Here is a 5,459-nt window from a genome sequence, read left to right on the forward strand (position 1 = left end):
CCAGGATGGTCTCCATCTCCTGACCTTGTGATCTGCCCGTCTCAGCCTCCCAAAGTGCTGGGATTACAGGCCTGAGCCACCGCTCCCGGCAAGAAAATTTGATGTGTATCTCCAAACTTGATATAAAGGTGTGTTCAAAGTACCAACAAATTTAGTGTATGGATTTTGTTAATATGCTCTTCACTATATATTTGAACAAGAAATTAATCCATTAATAAGCTAAAACATGTCCCTTATTACTAGTAAAAAAGATGTTACACGTGCCATCCCAGACTCAAAATTGCAACTGCTAACCTTTTGTGTATATGCATGCCAAGCATGTCCAAAGTACTCATCATCTGAAACAATTTTTATAAAATCTACAAGTTTAAACCAAGGTGCTGCCAATGGGGAAAATAATAACACTCACTCACAATTCATTTTCTACTTGCCAGATGTTCTTCTAAGAGCTTTACTTAAATAAATTAACTTAATACTCACCACTAACCTATGATATTGATACCATTATTATGATCATTATTTTATAGAGAATTAAATTGAGTGTAGAGAGTTTAATGTCATATAGTAAGTGTTGAAGTCTGACTACAAACCCAGAAAATCTAGCTGCAGATAGACATTAGAAAGAAGCAGGTGGATTTGAGAGAGATTCAGGGGTCATAGGGAAAAATCTTGACAATTACATTTCCGAAAATTGTTCCACATATATATTACATTTTAAATGTATCTAAAATGAGACTGCTATTGCTGAACTGCATAGTAATAAGAATCAATACAATAATAATACTCCACAGTGATAGTCCCAATTGTTAAAGATATTCATATGACTTAATAACTGATTTGATGTCTCTTTGATATATTCAATATGCTTTGTTCTTATAAGCAAAAGATTCTGTGATGGGTGACCCTTTAATCCCTAACATTACATCAGAAACATACATGTCCCCTATCCTGTGCTTACTTGTCTTGAGCCAGTCAACTTGTTCACTTACTGCTGTAATCCTTTAATGTCAGATCTCGGATCCCTAGCATCTCTTCACAGAGCTTTATTTTATTGAAAATTCAGACTTTTTAAATATAGGTTTACATATTAATCTTTCTGAGTAGTTTATCATGTTGGATTTTGTCTTTAGATGTGCATAGCATACGGCTATTTGCCACTCTTGAATTTTGGGGACATCAAATTTCTATGTTTTATTTTATTATTATTATCATTATTATTTATTTTTTGAGATGGAGCTTGCTTTCTTGCCCAGGCTGGAATGCAATGGCATGATCTTGGCTCACTGCAAACTCTGCCTCCTGGGTGCAAGCGATTCCCCTGCCTCAGTCTCCCGAGTAACTGGGATTACAGGTGCCCAACACCACACGTGGCTAATTTTTGTATTTTTAGTAGAGACGGGGTTTCACCATGCTCATCAGGCTGATCTCGAACTCCTGACCTCAGGTGATCTGCCCACCTCAGCCTCCCAAAGTGCTGGGATTACAGGCGTGAGTGACCGTGCCTGGCCAAAATTTCTGTTTTAAATATGAATCTATCAATGTCTGTGTTTTATATGTGAGTAATCCATAAAAGAATGAAAATGAATACTGCTACATTTGTGGAATACTTCTTTTATTTCAGCATCTTTTATTTCTTTTATCTCAGCATCCTCATCATTTTTATTGATCTTTATATTGTACTTAAAAGTATGCAAATCTTAATGTTTTATAAAGTTTATAACACATAATTAAGCTCAACTTAACTAGCATTATGATATTTTAAACTTATCTCCATTTTTAAACTTTTATCACAAATAATCAGAAGAATCTCATAATTCAATGTAATAGTTATAGCTTATAAACTAAAAAATAAAAACATAATATTGCTATAATGATTATCATTTTTATATCAAAAAGGGCAAGATATCCAGCTATGAACATTATGTGTGCATTCTGTGCCACGGCAAAGCATAACATAAAATATAAGAACACCAAAAAATAAGCACAGTACACTAGAGAAGAACCTACAAGATTTATCCAAATTTAACGTGTGGAATCAGGGAGAGCACTCCAGAAGAAGTGATAAATATAACTTGAGACCCAAAGCAGCTAGGCTTTGGACCAAGGATCCAAGAATAGACAGCATTATTCCATTTGAGTTTTCAAAGAATTGTAAAGAAATAGCATATTCGGTGTCTGTAGAATAGGAAATAACACCTTCTAATTTAATTGTTAAACTCTTCAACTTATTTAATTTGAATATATGTACAGGTTAGTTCTAAATATTTTAATTGCTAAAAAAAACCTAAGATGAAAAAAGAAAAATTTATGCAAATACTTGCATGTAGTGTCCTAGCAAAAAATAAACATTCATTCATACTAAGCAAGTAGTTTATAACATAGGTTATTTACTTTGTCCAATTGAAACTAGATCAGAGTTTGTTTTCATAAATTCTCTGTACAACGAGTTGTCAGCAATTCTACAGAAACTACAGAAAGGAAAAATTCACTGATTCGGAGTTCCCCTTATCAAAAATTTTTATATTCCCCTTTTATAGTAATAGTGAGCTAATACATAAGAAGCCATAACTGTATAAATACATATAAGTACTTATTATAAATAGAACATAGAAAATTTTAATTTATAGACCGTCACTTCTTCAGGAAAATAATATTTCCAGGGAATCAGAAGTAATCAATGTTTTCTAAAAAGGGACCTTTATTCCTTTAATTCTGTTGTTAATGGTAATAATCATGAAGGCCAGATGAATTATTACTACTTTTCACAGCCCCTGCACCAGTATGCCACCTAATACAGAAAAAATGGAATGAATTCATCAATTATATTAATTCAAAATAAGTTTCCAATGATGCGTTTTTGAAAGGGGTACTAGATTTGCAAACTTACTAATTTTAAAAGGATATCAAAAGAAGCAACATTTAGAAAATACTATGTAAATTTAAATTCTGTAAGCTGATAGTGCATTTTTCATTCTGGTACAGTAATTCCTCTGTCTTTTAATTGTTTCTACATTTTTGTTTAAGCAACACTAATTTTTTATATATTGTTACATTAGATTCATACTATAAATTTGTATGCACATACACATACGTGTGTAACAGTGTAATAATAATACATTCTTCAGCAAATCAAACATCTAAAGATTGCTTTAACAAAACAATTTTATTTCAAATAATTTTTAGTTACAATAAGCATCCTATAGAAATACTCCCTTCTCACTACTGCACGTACTAGTCTTAATTAAAAAAGAAAAAGAAGCATATGTTATAACTAGGTACCTTAAGACTGGACATGTTTTCTAAACTCCTTTTCCTTGAATTCAATTATCCTTATTTTTTAGTCACACTTTTATAAAAATATTCTTTCTTAAAGATGAACCTGATGAGAAACAAATAAGAACAGAATGTCAAAAAAGAACATAGTTAAAATAAGGAAAATAACAGAAATGCTAAAGAATAAAACCATACAAAAAATGTAAGCATATCCTTATTTTTACTACCAACACTTCCACAAAGGATAAATCTTTTCTGAATATGTATACTTTGAAGCTAGGCGGAATGTATCTAGTGATCTTGAGATGACTGAAACCCACTCACTTGCAATTTTATGATTTGGTGAAAGGCACATTCTTTCTGAATTTTCAAAAAAATCAATAGCACTATTAAAGAATCAATATTTGAAATGTCTGCATTACTGAACTAAATGTAAAAAAATGAAACGTTTAGAGTTAGGTTAAGAAAATAAAATGGAACTTTCACATATTTAAGACAGCAGCACCTCTAATTACCCTAGCATTTTCAATCACCTTTACTTTTAGAGAAGTGTGTCACAATTGTGTTACAGTTGTTATCTAACAGAGTTGAAAAGAGGAATAAAATAATCTTATTAGATTATGTGGCAAAAAGTTCAGCAATGAATATTCCAATCTATAATTCCCAAAATGAGATCCTAGAAAGGCATATTGCTGAAGGAAAAGAGAAGAAATTAGAAAGTGTTATAAATGCAAAAAACACCCATGAAGTCAGTGAATACTACATGAACATAATTATTTTTAAAGTCAAATCGATAGGCGCCTATAGATAAAATGTGTGTCAGCCTAAGTTTGTTATATCATTTCCATAAGTACAAAAACTGTTTTTTTCTTTTTCCTTATGTTTCATACCAATGACTGTGAAGTATAATAATGGTAGTCATTTTCAATATGTGTTATGTTATTACTCATCATTAATAAAAACTTTCAACCTGTATATTTGGATATATCTGAATAAGTAAAGAGTCTCCAATATTAACTGCCTCTGGGAAAAAAAAATGTATAAGGAATTTAAAACAACTACTATGTAGTAAATTTTAGTATGTCATTGATTCAACTATATTTTAAAAAATATTTGTGAAACTAAATATGTATTTTAAACTATTTCTACTTAGCAAAAGTAAAAAATACTAAATCAGCAAGGAAAAAAGCAGTTTATCAAAAGTATATTTAGTGTGACTTAAATATTGTGAAGAAAACATTCATAGTTTTGGGTAGCTTTCCATTCTTCCAAAGATTGGGTAGTACTTGTATGTTAAAGAAAAATATATTTCAGTGACAGGTAAGAAGTATATGTAAATATTTAAAGATTTTAGACTTAAGGTTCAATCTAGATGTACTAGGAATTTACAGTCCTATATTGTACATGAAACAAAAAATGTGTAGAAAAAATAGTTATATAAAATAAAAGTAATTTAAAGTAAATTTAATAATATAAAAATAAATGTTTTAAAGCAAGTAATAACCTAATTAAAATACATTCAACTTACTTTACTTTTGATTGAGATTTTTCATTTTCAAGTACTCAATTTTCTAAGATAGAATATTTTATGTTTTTTCTTACCTTATCAATTTTACCTTTCCTCATAAGATCACAGAGCTTCTGAACATTCTTTTGAAGGATAGACTTCAATTCAACAGCAAATAAATTTTTCCAAAAAATGAATACATGCATCCACAAGAAAATTACAAACTACAAGGGCCATTTAAATACCCCAATTTGTCTAATGTGCCTGTAACTTCATAAAATGGTATTGCTGTCACAACCTGTTAGAAAGCATGCTTTTGTTTCTAGAAGTAAATCGACTATATCTTTAGTAAAAACTTTGATGACTCTGAGAATTCACATATGAGAAGAAATAATAGAATACGGAGTGGTTCCAAGTAATTTACAACTAAAATTTTTAATGGGTAGGGATTATCCCTTTCTTATGTTCATGAGAAATCATGCCTGATTATGTTTATTTTCTGTCCACAATTAAGATAAAATAATAAGTTACAGAAGAAAAGTAAGACAGATAACATGGAGTATATGACTTCAGGCAAATAGAAAGTAATAAATACTCCTTCTATATGGGTTTCTAAAGAGAAATGTAGACACAGTTCAAACCAGAAACAGAACATCAGTTGCTAGTCATGTGAAATCCT

This window comes from Mandrillus leucophaeus, unplaced genomic scaffold, assembly GCF_000951045.1.
Source record: "Mandrillus leucophaeus isolate KB7577 unplaced genomic scaffold, Mleu.le_1.0 Scaffold362, whole genome shotgun sequence".
NCBI classification, from domain to species: Eukaryota; Metazoa; Chordata; class Mammalia; order Primates; family Cercopithecidae; genus Mandrillus; species Mandrillus leucophaeus.